The sequence below is a fragment of the Euprymna scolopes genome, chromosome 22 (genome assembly GCF_053919585.1).
Source record: "Euprymna scolopes isolate OS-2025 chromosome 22, ASM5391958v1, whole genome shotgun sequence".
NCBI lineage: Eukaryota > Metazoa > Mollusca > Cephalopoda > Sepiida > Sepiolidae > Euprymna > Euprymna scolopes.
Window position 1 is genome coordinate 105,521,201 of NC_136503.1, and position 24,564 is coordinate 105,545,764.

Genomic DNA, 24,564 nt, shown 5'->3' on the forward strand with positions numbered 1-24,564 from the left:
TTCATGGAATCTACGTTTTGAATTAGGCACGGATAAAGAGTGGGCAAAATTGTTGATAGTGGTTTCAGCTAGTCGGGTGTTTTTCGTGAAAGATGGGCGAGGGGGGGGACCAGAGAATGGAGCTCAGACACACAGAGACAAAGTTGCATTTATATAATTGTAGAGATATATATATGTATGTATATTAAACTTTTGAAATCATGACTATATATTGGGTACAATATAATAATCAATAGAGTATTAGCCTTATAATAATAAATACGAAATCTGCATGAATTAAAATATTGTATTTAAATGTATTTTATATCCGGGCAACGCCGGATGGCGTGTTAGTTAAGTCACAAAAGAAAGAAGAGAAAATAAGTAATTCCTAACCTATTTAATTGTTTATCAGATAAAACTAGGTTCAGTCGTCACATTTTAATTGGTAGATATAGTCACCATTTATAATATGCGTAATGTTTACTTTGTAAAAAAAAAAAAAAAAAAAAAAAGAAAAAAAGCTGCGTGGTTTGAATGGCGCATCATACAATGTTAAACTGGTTTGTTTCATTTTTCCAGTATAATGACTGGAGTGCTGGAAATTAGTGATGGGACGATTCCAATGTTTTTCTAGATTCTAATACAATTACGGATTCCGATTGTTTATAAATCTATAAATATTTAACTATAAAGTTATTTTTCCTGATGATTGCAAAAAACACATGCTTATATATATATATATATATACTAGCATGGTTGCCCGAGTGTTTGGAGGGGTGTGTTGGGCAAAAAATTTTTAAAAAGTGGAAGTAGGAAGGCATGCTCGAACCTATACTGCGAAGGAGGAAAAGAACGGGAAAAAACGTGACGTTTTTCTGTTACGACCACTGCCAAACCGAAAGTGACGTAGGTTCAAATTAAGGCTAGACAATCAAAAAGAGGGGATGACTTTCAAAAATATCAGTGAAAAAAGCGACCCCTCCCTGTAGAAAAGTGCCCAGTTGAGGGTGAAGAAATTAATGTTTTTAGCCAATTTTTCGGTATTTGTTGTCTGAAAGGTCGAGCTTCAAAACGATACTGATCTTGTGAAAATTGTGACATTTATATAGTGGTAGCTCAAATTTTCAACCCAAACCGATTAAAAAGTTTGCCCTATCTCTAAATGCCCTTTATATAAAATTTCAAATGTTTAGACCAGAAATTGTCTGAGTAATTTGGTAGAGACCGCAGCGGTCAAATTTTTTAAAACTTTGACCCCTATTATGACCTTAACATTTACTGTTTTGGGCTCAAATGAAGTATTAAGTTAGATACATGTCCAAGGTACCTATATCTGAAATTTCAAGTGTTTAGAACCAAAATTGGCGGAGGAGTTTGGTAGAGTTCTCAAAGGTCAAATCGTTGAACTTTGACCCCTTAACAGCCAAATTTCTGGCTGAAAATGGATTACAAAGATTTTCCCAAATCTCAGTACCCTGTATATCAAATTTCGAGTCTGTAGATTGAAAATTGACAGTTATTGTGTAGGGAAATGTACACACACACACACACACACACAGAGATACACACGTTCACTTTTATAGATATATCTATAAAAGTGAACGTGTCTGTCTGTCTATGTATCTGTTTGAAATGCTAGTAGATAATGTTTATATATATATATTAGACACCGCCAAAAATGGCCGCAAAATCAAGTTGTTGTTGTTTTTTAAAACGAAATTACATTTATTAAAATCCATTATTTCTGAGTAACGTTTTTTTTTCCAGAAAGATAAAACCCTGAATTTTATCATATAGAAAACAGAATAATGTAAAACTTTTTCTACTATTTTTAATTCAATTTTAAATGTTAAATTTTCCCAAAAAGTTAACAATTGACATTTTTTGTCTTGCACAAAAAACGTACTTAAATATTTAAAAAAAAAGGGTTTTTGAAACAATTAATTTATTTATTGTCTAACTAAGATTTAGGATGATTTTCTAAGAGAATATGCAAAAATATTATAATATAAGTACCTGAATTTCAAATAATTCCACTTATTCATATAGGTAACCAGATATTTCGCGTTGACGTAGAGTTCAGATCGACTCTGTTTACGTTTTCGTTTGATAAGGAGGAAACTATGGAAGACCAAACAGGCAAAAAAAAACTTATTTTTCAGTGACGAAAATTTCAATGTATTATTAAGCTGAGGCTGTCTAGTACCAGATGGGTGACCATTTGTATGCGTTTGGTTTTTAATGTGTATGTGTGTGGGGGCCAGGCTCCCCAAAATGGGGGTGGGGGGCAATTTAAAGCAGAATAAAAAAAAATTATTTCAGCGCGTTTGGTCCACCGTAGTCGAAAGGCGGCAAACGTTTTCAAACGGGATCGAAAAAAATGATGCTATTTTTAACACAAAGGGCACAATATTTATCGATTTTTTTTTTTGGTATCGATTATTCAAAACATGCCCTGTTTAATAATGGTCATGCATTATTCGGCTCGCTAAAAAAAAAATTGTTAATTTATTTATCAAAAAATTTAAAATAGCTTTTTTCGTATAAATATTAAAAAAAATTATTTTTTGTTTTGCTTAACTTAAATTAATTATTTTACTTAACATATTCACCGAATTTCACACTTCAAAACTCAAAAGCGGGATAATTAAACACAATCGAAGTTCTGATATTCAGACGTCAAAATAAGGTATGCAAACAATTTTTTTTTTTTTTTTTTTTTTGGAATCTATAATTCTGTCCCTTACAACAACACAATATGTTGATTTCAGTTTCAGATGATTATTTTAAGCATATTTGTTCCCACTTCAAAACAAGGGGGGGTTTTGTTAGCAAAAATATATATATATATAAATATCGTTTATGAAAAATAAGTACACTGTTATAAAGTTCATTCTTCTCCTAATAATCGCTGAAAATTTCGTATTGATCGGATAATTACCTGATTTTTGGTAGATTTTTAAAAAGACGGTCCGTCAAAAAGTACTGACCTGCCCCCCCCAGTTTTGGCGGTGCCTAATATATATATATATATATATATATATATATATATATATACTAGCAAAAGTACCCATCGTTGACTGGGTTCAAAAACAGCCTACAGAAAATGGACTCTGATTATGAAAGTATGATAGGTTATGAAAAAGAAGGGTTGTAAAGAGATAGCTTCGAATTTGGGGATATCAAAACCAAAGCAAAATATGATGAAAGTAAAAATAAAATAGATAAACCCCATAATTTATTATACCATACCTGTTCACACTGAAACACTTATCACAATATTCTGTGGATCTATATTAAAAAACCTTGTTAAACTTTGTGACATATTTCCATTCTATGGCGGTCAGGTGCGAACGAACACCCCATAATTTTATTATACCATATTTCTTCAAACTTAAACATAATTATCCAAGTATACTTACGCAGATAGATATGAAGTCTTTATTAAAGTTTGTGCCTATTTCCATTCTATGGAGGCCAGGCGCGAATGCAGACCCCCACAATTTTATTATACCATCCCTATTTAAGTTAAAACATACTTATGAAAGTATTCTTATGTACATCTATATCAAAAAACCTTGTAAACGTTTTTTTTTAATTTTTAAATTTTTTATTTCCATACTTTGTGGACCAGGCGCGAACGCAGTCCCCACAATTTTAATGAACCACCGTTTTGCCGGATCAAACATACCCATTCCTGTGTCTCGATATTATATGTAATCAGTTTTTTAAAATAGTCAACCATATAGGAGCTTATTCGTGACTAGACACACACACACCCACAGCTTTTTATATATATATATATATATATATATATATATATATATATATATATACTAGACTACCTGTGACTCGTTGGGTCAGTATGTTGTATTAGCTATGGAATTCATGTATGAGCGTGACACTTGTGACGTAAAGAAAATAGATTTTTTGTGACATAACAGAAACATTTCTATGAAAGTATATTAAAATGAAAAAAGAATATAGATAGATTTCTATGAGTTGTTCTGTTTATAATTGTTTATTTTGGAAAAAAAAACAACTTACAGCCATTGAATTATAAGTGGTTTGCCATGCTTATAGGTAAATGTGCACTGAACAGATACCATAATACTTAAAGTTAAATTCAAATTTTGATAGATTTTTTTTAATTTAAATGCAAAAAAAAAATAAATAAATAAGTAAGACGCTGAAAATGTACACAGTAAAACAATACATTTTATTGTCATGTTGATTATTTATTTGTAACGCAATTAAAAAAAAACATTTTCGGGGGTTATTTATCTTCCACCAGGGTAAGAGTTAATTACCAACTCTTTTTTTTTCACGTTGTTTTCCTCCTTCACGGTATGGGTTCAAGCCTGCTTGCGTACTACCACTTTTAAAATTTTTTTATTTATTTATTTTTTTAACACCTCCAAACACCTGGGCAACGCCGGGCACCCCTGCTAGTCTTTCAATAAAGACACAAGGAAATTAAAAAATATATTATCAGTGGTGACCGTTTCTATACACGCAAGTGTGCGCATATTTTTGCCACAAATAAGTAGTTTTCCAGATATAAAGCCATGTAATTCCATATGTTATCAGTGGTGGCCATTTCTGTACGCGCAAGTGCGTGCATGGTCAAAAATATATCCATGCTTGCGCGTACAGAAATTGCCTCCACTGATAACATATAGAATTACATGGCTTAATATCTGGAAAACTACTTGTTTTTCATCTAATTTTAAATTTTCGACAAAAATTACTACACTATGTGAGAAGACAGTTTGGTACGTGAGTGCACATTTAACAGCCTACGTTTATGTTACCGCGCACTCTCGCATAGTGTAAAGGAAGGCTGTGAAATGGCGGAAAATAGTCCAGGGTTCAGGGGTTAATACCATGCAAACGATAAATTTGCAACAGAAACGGTTATCATATTCTTTTAAAGCACACCAACATCTACAAAAGAAATATATTTTTCTATATGAACGTGAGACGGGCCTTAAAGTAAAACAATACCCATTCATCTATACATGGGAAATTGGTGCCACATCTGGCCTCGTGTACAAACCACTAGTCTTTCTTTATCCATTACGCTACAGGTCCTGTGTCATGCAAAATTACATCTTTTTTTTTTTGTGTACAGTATATTGTCGAATATTTAAAAAAGATTTTTCAAAATGGATGTATATTGCACACATTTTCGATAAAAATGATCGTTGATTTTAAATCGTATTTTTAGTCTGGAATTAAACTATCTGTAATATAAATTTTACTTGTCTGTTTAAATGTATGTATGTACGTACGTATGTCTGCCTAAAACGTTTGACAGAGGCAACGGATTTTCACGAGATCAGTATCGTTTTGAAATTCGATCCTTCGGACGACAAATATTAAAGAATTGGCCAAAAACATTAATTCTTTCACCCTCAACTGGGCAGTTTTCTACAGGGAGGGGTCGCTTTTTTTTTTGCCGGTAATTTTGAAAGTCATCCCCTCTTTTCGATTGACTAGCCCTGGTCACTTTTCAGTTTGGCGATGAATGCAAAGACATCACATTTTTTTTTTTTTTAACATTCTTTTCCTTCTTTTCTGTATGGGTTCGAGCCTGCCTTCCTTTTTTTTTTTGCTCATCACACATCTCCAAACACCTGGGCAACGCTGGGCACCTAGGTTAGTTTACTTTAAAGCTTGTTTTACTTGCTTGTACTAAAAAAAAAATGCGTGTCTAGAATATTATATTCGGTTTATTGGAAAGAGCATAAAATTTCACATTGAACCTGCAAATATCGTAAAAATTGAACCAATGGAAAAATTTTGTTAGATTTTTAAAGTAAAAAAATTGAAAAAAATTTAACTCGTAAAATTCAATTGAGTGTGTTCTTTTGATTATTCTACAATTACGTAGAAAAAATGGCTGCATGCACACGCGTAGGCACTTTATAAACACTGTCTTTTAAAAACTAATATTTCTATTATTCTTTAAACAACTTTAATAGTTTATTTTGGAAATATATTCCATAAAGAAAATAAATAACCCACTTTAAAAAGAGAAATTACAAGTTTTTTATATTTTATTCGCAATTTGGTGTTAGGGGTGTCAAAAATTCCCCAAAAATTCTGACACATCTACTCATTCACTGTGTATTCACGGGGGGGGGGGGGGTCATGCTTCCCTTGTTTTTTTTCTTTTTTTTTTGTCATTTTATTAATAAACTAGCTGTATCTATTGTTCAGAAATGATTTTACTTTTCTTTTTTTTTCTTTTTTGCACAATGTATTTCTTTGATAGAAAAAAAAAATAAAAATAAAAAATTCGTCAAGTGATTTACGTTTAATCAGCGAAAACTGATGAATGAAATGTGATCATTTTTATGTACGGTAACTTTATTGACTTCAAATATCTAATTTATTATGAAGGGGAGATAAAGGAAGATAAATTAAATGTTTGTTTCTTCATATAGTTACTATCGAGATTACTTTTGAAATGTATTTGGTCTAATGTGTTGTTTTTACGTTTTGGAAATAATTATTTATGTCCCTTTGAGGCCTCCGTATTTAACAACTAGAAAAATGGGAGAAACATGGCTTTGGCTAATGGCGGATAACGAGTTGCAAAAACACGGTTTTCTGGGACCCTTGCTTTAAAAAAATCCTTTTATTTAAAAAATACATGGAATATAAAATATAAACATGGACAATTCTTATAAATAAAGAATGGAAGCACTCATTGCTTAGTATTTTTTTGTATAGGTAAGTGATTTTTTTGGCATTTATATATATATTTATTAGATTTGGAATAAGTTAAAATTCGTTGAATTTTGTGAAATCTTTTTTAAAGAAAACCGCTGAAATTTTTTTTTCAGCGGTTTTCTTTAAAAAAGATTTCACAAAATTCAATTTTATTTTTTTCGATTAAACCTTTTATTATTTAAAAATTTGATCTTTGCTCATTTTTTTGAAAAAAAATTAGGGTTTGAAATTACATTTTCATATTGTTATAAGCTTCGAAACAGACAGTTTAAATAATCAAATGTTTATTCACTAGTATGTAATGGTGACGTCTGACACTGCTAGCACTTCACCTTGCCGGACGTTTTCTTTTTTCGGGAGGGTGATAATAAGCAAAAAGGGGAGATAATCCAAAATGAATACTTTTTTTTTTAAACAATTTTTCAAAACAAGTTCAATTAAGCATTTATTGAATTAGTTTAAATAATAAAAGATGTAAAATGAAAAAAAATATTTTTTAGTGTTTTTTAAAAATATATTCCTTTAATGAAATACAAGTTCGCATAAATTTTTGGTGATTTTTGTTTTTAATTTGAGCAACAATACTTCAAAATTAATTGTTTTGGAATTTACAAATAAAATTTAACATTCTATAGAACTTAATTTCAAAATATTTTTTTTTTCATTTCACAAATAAAATGTAGCACTCAGTTTAGAATATGAAATAGATGGAATTTATTTTTTATACAACCCTTTTCTTTTTTTAAAATTTCTTTAATAATAAAACTTGTAAGAATCGTAACATTAAAAGCATTAATGTGGGATTATCTTCCCTTTTTGCTAGTATAACTCTTCTGAAAATGAAAAAGTACTTCCAGATAGTTAAAATGCATGTGTACCTCCTGTTTTTTGTTTTTTTTTAATTCCCTTCAAATTTCAATCGAAGGGTCACGAAGTAATTTCTTTTTCTTTACATCTTAACCCTCCTGCCAATCGCATTTTTAGTTAATTCTTAATATCAAACCATTCTGTAATGCGTTATCCTATTTCTAAGCCAACATAAACAAGGGGGAAAAAAAATTATAAATTAAAAGGAAAAATATTAAACCATATACTAACTCCTTCCAACTAACCTGTTGCAAATATAGCTGCTTCCACTGCATGAACTTTTACTCACCCCCTTCTCTAGTACCAATAAAATAGCAATGACCCTTAATCACTTTGAGGAGTGTAATTTCTCAGTAGACATATAACATTTACATACTAACCCAGTAACATTAACTACCCACGCGGGACACAGAAATACCTGGATTAGGACCCAGACGCGGGGCAAACCCTCTCGGTGCTGATGAAACCGTAGATCATCCCAGGTCATCCGTCTAGGAGGAGGAAAACTCTGAAACTAAACCTAAGGGGAGGAAGGCCTCTCCAGTCTTGGATGACAACCTTCCTAGAGCTGGTGACTCAAACAAATTACCGATCTGCAAACCTAAACTACTTAAGGAGTAGATCGGCACTGCCTATCGCCCGGCTTCCATACTCCTTCTTTGCCTGTTAGCTAGGTGTAGAGGTCGAATCACAGGGATTCGACAGAAACACTCGGTGGTCGATGTTGTTTCCTGACTAGGGCAATGAACGCCGTTTTCCCCTCTCCTGACACATCCCATCCCTCTAAACTGGGCGCTTGGGAGTGCATGAATGCCATAATGCCAGTACAGGTAGATTGGGTTGACCATCGTCTGATGGGTTGAGGGTACCGGATTGACAATTCCTGGCTACTAATCCCGACTGGTAGTACAGGTGCCCTAACTCTTTGTTAACGCTTAGAACGGCTGCTCCATCAACAGTTGAATAATATCGGGATGCTTGCAGTGCCATGTTGCGCATGGAAAGGGACCCTGCACTCATCCCTGGTGGGCTTTCCTGAGGCCACAATCCTAGTAGATAGAGGATCAGCTGATGGTCTACTTGTATTGCATGTCTAGTATTCTGCATAATCACTTGTTTCGCACCCCTTACCTAAACTGAAACTCTAAAAAAAAAAAAATGATGACAGTACAATCTAAAATTACGCTTAAACTAGGATAAAACTCAAACAAAACCAAATTGCCTCTTTCCTTGAGGCTTGCATTTACGAACATCCGTGGGCTTAGAACTAATTTAAATGATGTTGAAGCAGTTCTCCTAACAAACACCTCAGATATCTTAGCACTAGCGAGACTAACCTACATTCCTCCATCCTCTTTAACTACTTTAACATGCCCGGATATCTCCCACTTTGCCGTAAGGATTCTGACAGACATATGCACGGGCTTGGAGTATATATTCGAAATACCTTCCCCTTGACTAGAGAAACAAAACTAGAATCTGACGATCAAGCCTTTATGTGCTTTAGACTTAACATGCAACATAATATTAGTTACTTTTATTTTCTCTACTGCTCTCCCTCGACCCAGGACTGTACCCTAATAAACAAAGTCTCTGGTAGCATAGATACAGCACTTTCCCTCGACACTAGCGCACAAATGCATGTATTTGGTGACTTCAATGTCCACCACAACAACTGGCTTGGATTTTCTACTTACACAGAGGCAGCTGGTAGCACAACACATAGCTTCTCTATATCTCATTCCCTATCACAGACGGTTACGTTTCCAACCCGTGTGCCCGATACACCCGGTCAATATGCAAGCCTCCTAGACCTTTTTCTCTCAACTTCCCCTGAGCTATGTTCATGTTCCATTCATTCTCCTCTAGGATCCTCCGTTGTATCAGTTAAGATAAAAATGAAATGTAATAAGTCCCCAGACGTACCCCTCCACCGTACTGTATACCGATACTCTAAGTCTGACTGGGATAGCTTCCGTACATTCATATCTGATTTACCTCTGCACTCCATGTTTAAAAAGAAAGTGTCCTCTATAGTATCAGATCTGACCGAATGGTTAATTGTAGGCATAGACCAATTCATACCATCTAAAAAATTCCAACAAAAACCTAACAGCCAGCCATGGTTCTCCCCAGAATGTGCTGCTGCTATCGCGCACAGAAATCACTTTTTCCATAACTACCAACGTAATAGATGCACTGAGACTAAAGCTGCTTTCAGGAACGCCAGCAACCACTGTAAAAAAATAATAAAAAATGCAAGAGAGCTATATGCCCAGTCTGTTAAACCCAAGTTGGCTGATTAGCAGCTTGGTTCCCACTAGTTTTGGCAAATAACAAATACGATCCTGAACTGAAGTGTGCGTTCTATCCCAACCATTATCAATGGACCAGAGGTCATCTCGTCAGCGTCAGACAAGGCCAAACTATTTGCAAAGAACTGTGCAGCTAATTCTACCCTATGCGACGAAGGCCATCAACTCCCCATATTTCCTCCTATAACACAGAACACGCTAGGTAACATACAAATCCGTTCATGAGGTCGCCAAGCTAATCAAGAACCTTGATTCCAGTAAAGCAACTGGCCCTGACGGCATCCCAATTATAGTGTTAAAAAAGCTTCAACCAGAACTTGCTCCCATACTTACGAAACTGTTTAAGCGCTGCCTTAAGGAGAAGTGCTTTCCGACTCACTGGAAGACCTCATCAGTTTGCCCTGTATTTAAGAATTCAGGTGATAAGTCATCTCCCTCTCAGTACAGACCAATAAGTCTCCTGTGTGTTATGAGTAAGTTGCTGGAATCCATATTAAATAGAGAAATAGTCAACCACCTCAGCAGAAACAACCTTCTTAATGACACACAATATGGTTTCCGCTCTGCAAGATCTACCGCAGATGTGCTGACGGTTATATCCCACAGGATTAGTGAATCTCTTGACAAAGGCTTCCTTTCTAGGGCAATTGCTCTTGACATATCAAAGGCCTTCGACAAAGTATGGCATAAGGGTCTACTTCACAAGATTTCAAGCTACGATATAACTGGAAATGTTTTCTCAATCATTAAATCATTTCTCCCCGATAGGCTCATAAGAGTAGTGGTCGATGGACAAAAATCAGAGGCCTGCAGTATTAATGCTGGAGTCCCTCAGATGTCCATCCTGGGCCCAACTCTCTTCCTGATCTACATCAATGATCTCCCTAAACACATACTTAAATCATTCGTTGACATCTATACTGATGACACGACCATCTACGGCAACACATCAAAGGCTGTAAATGACAAAGTTCTCTCTGATTCTCTCTCCTCTGATCTCGAGCGCGTGGTTCAGTGGGGGAAGACGTGGCTGGTTACTTTTAATGCATCTAAAACCAAACTCCAATCCTAACATCATCAACGCTCTGATCCCCATCTGGCATCAATTGTGATGGATGGCTCTCGTGTGGGAGAGGCCCCGTGTTTTGACAAGCTTCTAGGTTTGACCTTTACTCCTGATCTGAAATGGAACACGTACATCACGTCTGTTGCCAAGGTCGCTGGAAAGATGGTAGGATCCTTCTACCGCTCCAGAAGATATCTCGCTACTGATGCAATTCTCTATCTATATAAAAGCAAAGTACGTCCAAGGATGGAATACTGCTGCCATATCTGGACAGGAGCTGCTAAAAACAGCCTATCCTGCCTTGACAGAGTACAAAATAGACTTTGTGGCTTAGTGGGGGATGCCCTTTTCTCTACCCTGCAACCTCTCTCCCACAGAAGAGACGTTGCGAGCCTATCCTTGTTTTATCGTTATTTCCATGGCAGATGCTCGTCTGAACTCCAATCATTCACGAAAAACACCCGTCTAGCCGAACCCACTGTGAAAAATTTCCCCCACTCTAAATCAAAACGTAGATTCCATGAACAAAGCTTCTTTCTTAGAACTGCACGCCTGTGGAACTCTGTTCCGTCTGCCTGTTTCCCACCTTACTACAACTTGGATGTGTTCAAGTCCAACGTTAACAAATTCCTAATGAACCGCCCCCTTAAGTAAACACTTCATCAAATCTCCACACTAACGTAATGTACTTGCAATAACCCTTATCCCTGAGTGGCTTCTGGGCCTTGATAAGAGGTGACCACTGTGTAAAAAAACAAAAAAAAAAACCTTTCCCAGACCAGCAAGAACAACATGCATCACTTTTAGATCTGTTTCTGACCACAGTCCCTGATGATTGCATTACAAATGCCCACAGCCCATTTGGAAATGCTGATCATGTAGTGATAATAGTTGAAATCACCCTAAACTCTAGAGCCAAAACGGAAGAGCCATTGCTCAAAACAACGAGATATCTCATCAGAGATGTCCCATGGCAAAATACCTTTTCACTTCCTGCTGAACAGTGTGCACATGAGACCACTGAATGGTTCAAAACAGCAATTGAAGCACATGCCCCCACACGAAAGTTTTATAGCAAACTCCACTCTCCCCAATGGTTTACTTCCACATGTGCAGTTGTCATCGCGCAAAGGCAGCATGCGTACCACAGATTTAACCGACATAAGTCCAGTTCAAACAGAAAGAAGTATATAGAAGCCAGAAATAACTGTAAGAAAGAAATAGCGACAGCTAAGAGAGAATTTACTGAAACCACCAAAAAACGCATCGAAGCACAGAAATTAGGAACCCGTGACTTCTGGAAAATCTACAACAGTGTAGTAGTAAATAATGGGCAATCAACAATTCCAACAATCACGAGGTTGTTTCCTCAGCAACTGAGAAGACTAACATGCTTGCCAGTCGGTTTGCTTCAAACTCCACACTGGACCCTGCAAACCAACCCCTCCTTGACTTTCCTTTGCGGACAGACGCCACACTAGACGATCTGGAAATCACCCCTTCTCAGGTGCATGCCATCATAAAAAATCTTGACACTTTAAAAGCATGTGGACCTGATCTCATCCCGACTGTGCTATTAAAAAAGTGCTCCACCGAAGTAGCTCTGGTTCTCTTTAAACTTTACAACAAATGCCTTAATGAATCTTGCTTTCCTGCCTGCTGGAAAACTGCTTCTGTCGTACCAGTTTTCAAGAATTCTGACGGAAGAACTGACCCAGTAAATTACCGCCCTATTAGCCTCCTCCCACTTTTCGCCAAAATATTTGAGTCCATAATTAACCAAGCTCTAGTCCATCACCTTACAGATGCTAAACTTCTGACCGACCAACAATACGGATTTAGACAAGCCCGTTCCACGTCAGACATCCTAACTGTAATCTCTGAGCGTATATACCATCACTTGACAAAGCAGGGGAGGGTAGAGCGGTTGCTCTAGATATATCTAAGGCTTTTGACAGGGTATGGCATGAAGGTCTTCTCAGGAAAATCAGGACAGGAAAACAAATGAACACATATCTAAAGAAATAGCAGAAACACTAGAGGACGACTTCCAATCTAGTGGAATGGGGACAAAAATGGATGGTCACATTCAATACTGCTAAGACTAAACTGGTTTCCTTCAATAACTACAAGAAACCTTCTCTACCACCAATAGCAATGGCCAATGACTCTTTATCTGAAAGTAAATCTTTTAAACTCCTCGGCCTAACGTTCACAGGAAACATGAGTTTGAAAAATTACATTGAGAGCATTGCCAGGACCGCTGCAAAAAAGGTAGGCTCTCTCTAACATGCTAGAAAGCTACTAACGCCCGAAAGTATCCTGTACCTCTATAAGGCCACCATTTCTCCATGTATGGAGTATTGTTGTCATATTTGGGCTGGTGCATCTCACTCCTAGACTGGGTTCAAAAGAGAGTCGCCAACCTGCTAGGTCCTGAACTGTCATCTAAGCTTCAGCCTCTGTCCCATCGACGAAATGTAGCATCCCTCTGCCTGTTCTACAAGTATTTTAATGGTGAATGCTCTGACGAACTGAAAGAAATGGTATCCCCTCGACGTAAATACCCCCGACAAAGCTGACAAGCAGCAAAATCCCACCCCTTCACAGTTGAGATCCCTAGATGTTAGAGAGCCTTCTACTCCATTAGTTTCTTCCCCAGAACCACTAGACTTTGGAATTCCCTTCTAAGTTCCTGCTTCCCCAACTGTGTTGACATGTAGAAGTTCAAGTGTAATGTGAACCGATATCTTGCTGCCCAACTCCCCACATAGTACCCCTGTAGCTTATGTCCCTGATAGTAGCCCTCTCCATCAAGGTGACTATGTGCCTTGTTTAGGGTGAAATTGTAATTAAAAAAAAAAAAAAATTAAAAATAAAGAATTAAAAATAAATAAACGAAAAAATTTGGACAAACCGACTTTTATTGTCCATAAATGATTACAAATATATATTCTTCGATTGGGGAGTACTAAAAACTCAGGTAGGTTATTGTTAATTCATTAAAAAATAAATAAAATAAAATAAAAAGGCGGACCTGTACGAGAGTGACCACCTTCTAAAAACGCGTGTTTTACACATTCTTTTAAAAAAATTTCCGCCGATCATCATAGATTAGACTTAAACATCATATTAACAGAAAAAAAATTTGACAAAAAAAAATTATTTTAATGACTTTTAAGAAGGGGGTTCACTTTCTCGTTATAACGTTCTACTTTATTGCTACCTGACTTGCTGTCCATTCTTTTACCAACGTGTCACGTGATTAAAACGTCATAAAGAAAAAGTGAATCCTCTTAAAAGTCATTAACTTTATTTTTGTTTTTTCAAATTTTTTTCTGCAAATATGATACTTAAGTATGTAATCGGGAATGTGGACCTTGCGTAAACGGTGTTTTTATTTAATGATTGGTTCTTGAAAGCGCATGCGCAAAAGGTTTTCTTTGGTTTATTTAATCACGAAAACTTTTTTGTTGGTACTATTTTAGCCCTCCCCCCCCCCCAAAAGGGGGTAGGGTGGAGGGCAAAAGCATTATTTGAATATGTATGAAAAAAATAATTTAACAAAAAATTAAAATAAAATAAAATAAAAAATAAAATAAAAACAAGCACGAAATAAAAGTATGAATCAAATTTACTCAAAGAAATAAAAAAAAATTAATAAAATAAATACACGCGCGATTAAAAAAGAAAGAAAGAAAGAAGATATATACGAAGAAAATGAAAGAAAACGCTTTCAGAGAGCAATCATTAAATAAAAACATCGTTTACGCAGGGTCCACGTTCCCCGTGAAGTACCCTGTAATCTATAATAATCGTCGGAAAATAAAATAAAAAAAGTTGTAAAACAGATGTTTAGAAGGTGGGCACTCTCGTACAGGTCCGGTCCGGGTCCGCCCAAAATATTCTCCTCTACGTATCGAAAGTAAAAATAAAAAGACATTTGATTTTAAAGAAGAACGACACTTCATTCATTCATAATTTCTTTCATTCATATATATTTTTTTCATTCATTAATTCATAGCAAACTCGTCACATAAAAAACAAAGGAGCTAATTATTTTGACGGTGCCGACTTTGATATTACGGATGGACAAAGTTGCCATAATAAATCGTACCAGATAACGTCATTATCAAAATCGAATCGAGAAAAGATAAATAAAAAACTAAAAAAAACAAACTGTAAAATGATTTCATTTAATAGGCAGATAAGCTTATAGACATTTTATTTTTGTTTTAATAGATTTTACTTCATAAAAAAATAAAACGGCATTTCATATTATCGACTAAAAACGCCCACACTAACACGTCGAGTTTTATTTTAACGCGAATTATTTCGTCTGCAAAAATGCGTGTACTTTATTAGCGTAGAAATAATCAGTTACTCATCTCGTCTACACACGCGCGATCGCGCACACACGCACACGCGCGGTATGCATAATCTATTAAACTTCTTATCTAGAATCCCCCCTCTCATATTAAAAAATTAAATAAAGAAAATCAGCGATTGTTCGAATAAAAGCGAAAATCGAAATTATTGAATTTCAATTAAAACCAAAGGTTGGGTGCTTGTTGGTAAGATCGATCTTTCAAATATGTCGTTTTAAGCAAAAGCAATATTACGTACTTAATTGTCATGTCGAAAATAGTAATATATCTAAAAATTACGAAAATTCATCAAGTAGAAAATTATTCAGTCAGTGACATGTTTTAAGAAAAGCCGACAGATGTCGCTTGTCAGCCAAAGAACAGGGGTCGATAACTCTTTCTTTTCTAAAAGTGCGTGAAAACTAAAATTATATTTTGCTACATTTTTATCCAATCTCTCTCTGCAAAAAAAAAAAAAAATTCTTAAACCTCTATAAATGCTTTCAAAATTATATTTTCCGACATTTTTATACAATTTTACCATAAAAAAAACAAACAAAACAAATAATTCTAAAAACAATCTCTAAATGTTTTATGTTTTTTAAATTTTATTTTGCTACATTTTTATACAATCTTACCGTAAAAACCCTAAATAATTCTAAAAAAACAAACAAACAAAAAAACAATCTATAAATGTTTCATGTTTTAAAAATATTTATTTTTTATTTTCAGTTATGAATCACTCATTGAAAAAAATATATTAATAGATTAAAATTATACTTTGATACATTTTTTTCATACAATAAATGTTTCGATTTTCATATATTTTTGTGTCATTTATTTCGTTATATATTTTTGCGTTATCGTAAACACTTGTTTATATTTGAGGTTCACATAATGGCCGCTAAACGTCATTTCTCTTTCGAAGAACAGGGGTCGATAATTCGTCTCTGTTGCTAATATGTCACTGTCCTGCAGAAGTGCCGAAAATTGGGGAAAAATTGTATTTTCCTTAGATGTTATAAAATAGACGATCAAGAGTTCATACCCAAGGGGCATAACTCGGAACACAAATTTTAGATTACATTTTAATGGCGACCGACATTTTAGCCTGTATAGTTTGAAAAAAAAAAAAATCTTTCTCTATAGATGTTTTACTAAAGACACAAGTTATTCTACTCAATATAATTTCATAATTTTTGGATATATTACTATTTTCGACATGACAATTAAGTATGTAATATTGTTGTTGCTTAAAATGAATTATTTTTAAAAAGATCAACCTGTCAACTCTATTTTAACCAGCACCCTTAATTATGTCGAAATTGGTAAAATATCCAAAATAATTACGTAAAAAGGACAGAGTAGAAAATTAAATATTAATAAAAATTGTTTTTGAAGCCAATTGCAAGTTTTACTTGAATAATAAACAGAATTCCAAGCTAGGAGCTACTTTTCTTGTTTAAATTGCATTTCAGAAATAATACTGGCAGATCAATGGATCGAGAAATCGTGAAAGTACATGTTTTATATAATAATGCAGTTATCTTTAAGGAATTGCAACATGAAGATAACAAGAAGTAGATAAGATTGCTTTTTAATGGAAATCCAATTTTGCGACTTTCCATTTTCGTTTTTATTTTGAACATGCATCGAAAAATCTGTATGATGTACAAACCCGTGATGAAATAATTAATCAGTTTGATTTTTTTTTTTTTTTTTTTTACAAAGGAGTCACCGTTTATCAAGGCCTGGGGGCCACTCGAGGATAAGGGTTAATGGGTGTAAAGTAGTCAATGGGACAATATTATAGTAATCAGTAGTGGAAATTTGATAAATTGAATTACTTAAGGGGACGGCTCATCAAGAACTTGTTTACATTGGACTTGAAGATAACCATATTGTAGTAAGCTAGAAAGCAGGGAAACGGAAGAGAGTTCCACAGGTGTGCAGGTCTATGAAAGAAGCTTTGTTCATGAAATCTACATTTAGGTTTATGCACAGATAAACAGTGGGGGAAAATTATTGATAGTGGTTTCAGCTAGACGGGTGTTTTTTGTGAAAGTTTGGTGAGAGGGATCATAGATTGGAGCCCAGACGAGCACTTTCGATGAAAATAACGATAAAGTAGGGACAGGCTTGCAATGTCTTTTCTGTGGGAAAGAGGTTGCAGGGAAGAGAAAAGGCCCCCCCCCACTAGGCTACATAGTCGATTTTGAACTCTGTCAAGGCAGGATAAGTGTTTCTAGCAGCTTCTACCCAAATGTGGCAACAGTACTCCATCCTTGGACATACTTGGTTCTTATACTCTCATACAGGTAGAGAATTGCATCAGCAGTAAAATATCTACTGAAGCAGTAGAATGATCCGACCATTTTTCCAGTGACCATGGCAACGGATTTGATGTACGTGTTCCATTTCAGATCAGGAATAAAAGTCAGATCCAGAAGCTTGTCAAAACATGGAGCCTCCCCAAGACGAGAGCCATTCATTTCAATTGATGCCAGACGAGGATCAGAGAGTTGATGATGTAAAGATAGAAGCTTGGTTTTAGATGCATTAAAATTAATCAGCCATCTCTTTCTCTATTGCACTACGTGCTCATGGTCAGAGAGAACTTAGTCATTTACGACCTTTGAAGTGTTGCCATAGATGCTAGTGTCATCAGCATAAATGTCTACAAATGATCTTACGATGTGATTTGGGAAATCATTGATGTAGATCAGGAAGAGAATTGGGACTAGGATGAACCCCTATTGACTTCTGATTTCTGCCCATCAACCATCTTATGAACCTATCAGAGAGAAATGATTTAACAATTGAGAAGACATTTCCAGCTATATCGTAGCTGGAGATCTTGTGAAATAAACCTTTTTGCTATATTCCATCAAAGGCCTTTGATATGTCAAAAGCAATTGCTCTAGAATAAAAGCCTCCATCGAGAGATTCACTAATCCTATGAGATATAACTGTTAGCACATTTGCTGTAGATCTAGCAGAACAGAAACTATATTGCATGTCACTAAGGAGGTTATTTTTGCTGAGGTGGTTGACTACTTTATTTAATAGAGATTCAAGCAACTTACTCATGACGCACAGGAGACTTATTGGCCTGTACTGAAAAGGAGATGACTGATCACCTGAATTCTTAAATATGGTGCATACTGATGAGGTTTTCCAGGGTGTTGGGAAGCAATTCTCCTTAAGACAACAAAATAAGAAAATCAAATTTCATGAGTAACCGAGGAGCAGCTATCATTTTGAAAACAATTAAAAAAAAAAAAAAAAAAAAAAAATTAAACAAAGGGAGATAACTCAATAATTCAAATTTGCAAGATTTATTGTAATGTCTACAAATTTATATTAATTGCTTAGAAACAATTTTATTTTATATATGAAGATAAAACTGTATTATCAATTTATCTAATTTTTGGTATACAATCTTTTCTCTCCATCACGGGTACACTAATCATACAGATTTTTATTTTTTTTATTTTTTAATATAGGGGGAATTCTAGACAATTAAATAAAAAAATAAATAATTTACTGCTGGAGAGAGAAAATGACATACTCTATTTTTTAAAAATGATCATTATTTCCATCGGCTTCCTTAATAAAGAGTAACGCGAGTTTCTAATTCGCATTATTGTTGGCATATTCCAGGAAGGATATGTAAGCTGCCAAAATGCTTAGCCAATGACATGGTAGCAGCTGACGAAAAGGATTATTACTCTTATTATTATTTATTTGCGTAACCTGTCCAGATTATGCCGCCGATAATGCGGTCTTTATTATGCATAAGTACCCAAGTTTATAATTTTTATCAACACTCACCTGAAAATGTATTTTTTTTTACCTTTTCTTTTAATCTGTTTGTAAACTACTAGCAAAAAACTCTGTCTCATACCTAGATGAAATATAGCTATTAAACAGAAAATCGAAAGTATTAAGATATACTTACTTGTGGGGGAAAATTAATACTGTTCATCAAAATTTACATAAACCAACACCCATGTTTGCTCAGCTGAGCAAACTTGGGTCCTTGTACCGGAAAAATATCCAGTAAATAAAACGTTGTTTAGTAAATCGTTATTTTTTTTGCATTTTTTGCATTTCCATACACCAAACATGGATATAAATATCACTAAAACATCCGCTGGATCATAAGTTTCATTTCAGTACCTAACTTGCCTGAGTGGATTGCCTGTAGACTGAGACAAACCGCGTCTCACACACACACACACACACACACACACACACACACACACACACATTAGGATTCATCCGGCAATTTTGTTTTTATAAAATAAAGTCAAGTTGCTTGTGTGTGAAACAGCACTAACCCTATTTGGGTTTAACCAACTTCCTCCTTTGGAGGAAATTCCGTAGGAGTATGAAATTCACAAGCGGTCCCCAGTTGCATGTATATCCCCATTAGGGGAGATGACGATGTTAGATATTTGCAACTCTTGCAGGGAGGTGTCGACGTCCTCCTACATACAGCGCCTGGAATTCCCAAAATGGTCACCCATTTTAGTAATGACCAGGTTCAACGTTGCTTAACTTTGGTGATCTGACAGGAACCGGTGTGTCAACGTGATTATGCCATATATTTCAAGGTGCTATATTTTAAATAAAAATAAATAAAACTCTGTATGATTTACGTATCTATGACAGAATGAAAATATCATATTCCAAAAATCATGGATTTGGCATTAAATAACCTGAAAAGGATTGATATACAAATCCAGTTATTTTGTAGAAGTTTTTTTATTCTTCAAGCTCTTTGCATCTTCAATCGCTAGTTTGTAGTGTTTAGTTTGGTTGTTTTATAGTGGATTTTATCGTTTTTGTTTCCTCACCTGCAGAACATGAATGAGTTTTGCAATGGGATAGAGAAAAAGGATTACAGTATTAATGTTTGATACATTTTAAGTTAGGAAACCAATCAGAAATTGGGGGAGATAGAGAAAGAGAGAGGGGGGGGGAGAAAAAGGGGGGGAAAGTTGGGTTGTTTTTGTTTTTGATTTCGGTTTAGAGTGTGTGTCGTATAACAAACAGGCAAACAGCTAAATCACTGGAGGTGGACGGTACTCCTTTAGCTGGTCAGTGATGTTGTCACACTCTTTCTCACCATGTGCCTCATGTTGTCTGTGAACGTCAAAAATATATCCTCATAGATTTGGTCAAATAGATACGAAGAGGGCCATCGCAGCACAAGTCACAGCAGTGCAAAAAAAAAAAGGAGTGTCTCAGTTATCGACAATTTTGTACATCGTATCTAGACGTGTTTATTATTAAATGCTGATAAAACAAAGACTGTTGGCACGGCTTACTGAAACTTGGTGGACAAGTCAGACATTGGACTGAAGTTTATTTGGCACTTCTACACTATTGGGACAATATTTTTTAGTCGATAGAGTTTTCGGATAAAAAACAATGGTTTCAACTGATTTTTTTGTCAATTCTAATAAATTACAATGGTAGCTTCCAAATCATGCAGTCGAAATTACCTGAATATTACTGAATTATTTAAAAAAAAAAAAAAAGAAACAACAACTTTAATCGTGGTAGCAGGTGAAAAATTGCCGCCATCTTGTTTAAATCGTAATGGAAAATTACCTGCCTTTTGAACTCTGCTGTCTTACGATCATTTTCATCAAATTCTATTTTTATTTTCTCCAATAAATAATTTTTTACCTTATCGATTTTCGTAATTTTTGGATATAATCATCTTAAAAATACGAGGAATACGGAGATACCATTGTTTTCATGTGAAATTCAGTTTTACGATTTCCGAAATTTCGTCCTAATAGTGTAGAAGTAATGTTTTTTTTTTTTTTTGGTCTTGTATTGCAGAAAGAAATTAAAATTGTATTAACTATTCCATGGATGGAATTTTTTTTTTTATAGCAGGAATGGGGTGGAGGAGATCACCTTGTATGACGAAATGTTAATGGAACTTTTCTAAAAGAAACTCTAAAAAAAAGTAAACAAAGAAAAACAATGAAATAATAAATAAACAACAAATAAATGAAGCGAAAATGCTGGCAAGAGGCTCATAATTACAAAATGGCTGAATTTGCTGTTCTATTTGTAGTCATGTCTGCTGACCAGTACGAATCATTGTGGAGGGGGAGGAGGACTTTATTGTAAGAGTAAGGTGGGTGGGGGTTGATTTGGCAAATAAAAGCACTCTATAGGAACGGTTATTGTGCCGTTTTGAATAACAAACTAAATATTTTTGTTTATTCTCATTCCGAAAACAATGAATTTTGTCTGCAATTCATTCAAAGAAAAAAAAAAAAAAATGGTGATATTAAAAAGTATGAAAATGACGAAAACAAAAGAAAGCTAAAATATTTCATCATATGATTTGATAGAATAAATTTTGTATATTATGAAAGTCAGTTACACAGAGTTTTCTAACAGTTTTTTTTTTTTTAGAATAAATAGGCATTGGAATTCCCTCTATGTTTTCTGCCTCCCTACTTGTACTAACATGTAGAAGTTTAAATGTAATGTGAACAAACATCCTGATATCAACTTCCCACAACTGTCTTCCCACAGAAGAGATGTTGCGAGCCTGTCTCAGCTCTATTGTTATTTTCATGGCATAAGGAAAAATGCTTCCCAACACACTGGAAAACTTTATCAGTCTATCCCATCTTTAAAAATTCTGGGGGCTGGTCCCCCCTCTCAGTACAGACCAATCAGTCTCCTGTGCGCCATGAGTAAGTTGCTGGAATCTGTGATAAACAGTACATCATCAACGCTCTGATCCCCATCTGGCATCAATTGAAATGGATGGCTCTCGTCTTGGGGAGGCCTCATGTTTTGACAAGCTTCTGGGTTTGACCTTTACTTCTGATCTGAAATGGAACACGTACATCAAATCTGTTGCCAGGGACGCTGGGAAAATGATGGGATCCTTCTACCGCTCCAGAAGATATCTCACTACTGATGCAATTCTCTATCTGTATAAAAGCCAAGTACGTCCAAGGATGGAGTACTGCTGCCACATCTGAGCAGGAGCTGCTAAACACAGCCTATCCTGCCTTGACAGAGTACAAAATAGACTTCGTGGCTTAGTGGGGGATGCCCTTTTCTCTTCCCGTCAACCTCTCTCCCACAGAAGAGACGTTGCGAGCCTGTCTTTGTTTTATTGTTATTTCCATGGCAGGTGCTCGTCTGAGTTCCAATCCCTTGTCCCCACTTGCCAATCTTTCACGAGAAACACCCGTCTGGCTGAAACTACTGTCAATAATTTTCCCCAATCCAAATGTAGATTCCATGAGCAAAGCTTCTTTCTTACAACTGCACGCCAGTGGAACTCTCTGCCGCTTGCCTGTTTCCCACCTGACTACAACTTGGACGTCTTCAAGTCCAACATAAACAAACTCTTGACAAACCGCCCCCTTAAGTAAGACACTCTATCAAAACCCCCAATACTAATGATTACTACAATACTATCTCATTGATTACTGTACACGCAATAACCCTTATCCCTGAGTGGCCTTCGGGCCTTGATAAGTGGTGACCCCCATGTAAAAAAAACAAAAAAAAAACACATCAGCAAAAATAACCTGCTCAGTGATATGCAAGAGGAGGTAGAAAATTATTTAAGAAAGTACAGAGAGTACACGTTTATTTGTTCATTGTGGTTAAATTTGTTGATGAAAACTTAGTTTCTTTATTTCCTGTCATCTAACGCACATTCTGACATTTTTTTAATTTTTTTTTTTTTATTACATTTTCACCCCAAACAAGGCAAATTGCCACTTTGGTGTAGGGGGCCACTATCAGGGGCAACAACTACTGGGGTACTATGTAGGGATTTGGGCAGCAAGATGTCGGTTCATGTTACACTTGAACTTCTGCACGTCAGTACTGTTGGGGAAGCAGGGACCTGTAATGGAATTCCAGAGTCCAGCGGTTCTGGGGAAGAAACTATTGGAGTAAAAAGATCTTTTACATCTAGGGATCTCTACAGTGTGGGGGTGGGATTTAGCAGCCTGTCGGGTTTGTCGCGGGTGCTTACGTCGTGGGGGCACAAGTGATTGCAGTTCGTCAGAGCATTCACCACTAAAATACTTGTAGAAAAGGCAGAGGGATGCAACATTTCGTCGATGGGACAGAGGCTGAAGCTTAGATGCCAGTTCATGATTTAAGTAACGATAGATACCTTCATTATGACTGATTAAACCAGCTTCCCCTCCTTAAAATAATCACACGTGTCTAAACACATAATTTAAAGAAAAAGTCCTCCAAAACTTTCTTTTTCTTTTTTTTTTTTTCTTTTTTCCTTTCTATTTTTTTTCTACTTTTTTCTGTTCAGGTTTTCATTTTAATTAAATGATTGGCCTCGAATAAAACCAAAGGTTTATTGTCGCCTAACGATGTTTTTTTTCTTTTTTTTTTTTTTTTTTTTTTTACTTGGGAGTCACCACTTATCAAAGCCTGAAAGCCACTTAAGGATAAAGGTTAATGAACGTAAGGTTGTTGTGTAGTATTCGTTAATGATGTAAATTGGGTAGAATTTGATTATTTATGCGGACGACTCAACAAGAACTTGTTTATATTAGACTTGAAGGCTGCCATGTTGTATTCAACCGGGAAGCAGACCAGTGGAACAGTGTTCCACAGACAGGCAGTTCTGAGGGAAAAAAGCTTTGTTCATGGAATCTGTTTTTAAAGTTAGGCACAAATAGAGAGATGGGGAAATTGTTGATAGTGGTTGTAGCTAGTCGGGTGTATTTTGTGAAAGTTTGGCATAGATTGGAGCTCAATTGAGCACTTGCATGAAAATAACAAGAGAGCAGAGACAGGCTTGAAACATCTCGTCTGTGGGAAAGAGGTTGCAGAGAAGAGAAAAGGGCATCACCTACTAGTTTTCGAAGCTGGTTTTGAACTCTATCCAGGTTGAATAGGGTGTGCCCACATGTAGCAACAGTATTTCATTTTAGGGTGTACCTGGCTCTTATACAGATAGAAAATTGCATCGGCAATGAGATGCTTACTAGAGTGATAGAATGATCCAACCATTTTTCCAGCTATCTTGGCAACAGATTTGATGTATCAATATGCATTCCATTTCAGATCAGGAGCGAAGGTCAGTCCCAAAAGCTTGTCAAAACATGAAGCTTCCCAAAAACGAGAGCTATTCATTTCAATTGGGGTATCATGAGGTCGGAGCGATTCTGATGAAAGGGGATAAGCTTGGTTT

At 35.5% G+C, this 24,564-nt stretch overlaps 1 protein-coding gene and 1 pseudogene across 2 annotated transcripts in view; one reads left to right on the forward strand and one right to left on the reverse strand.

The window, feature by feature from the left end:
• LOC145243621 (ectopic P granules protein 5 homolog) overlaps positions 1 to 24,564 on the forward strand; it is a 230,294-nt gene that overhangs the window by 9,404 nt on the left and 196,326 nt on the right. The gene's annotated exons all lie outside the window — the stretch shown is intronic.
• LOC145244260 (5S ribosomal RNA) lies at positions 19,833 to 19,951 on the reverse strand (annotated as a pseudogene).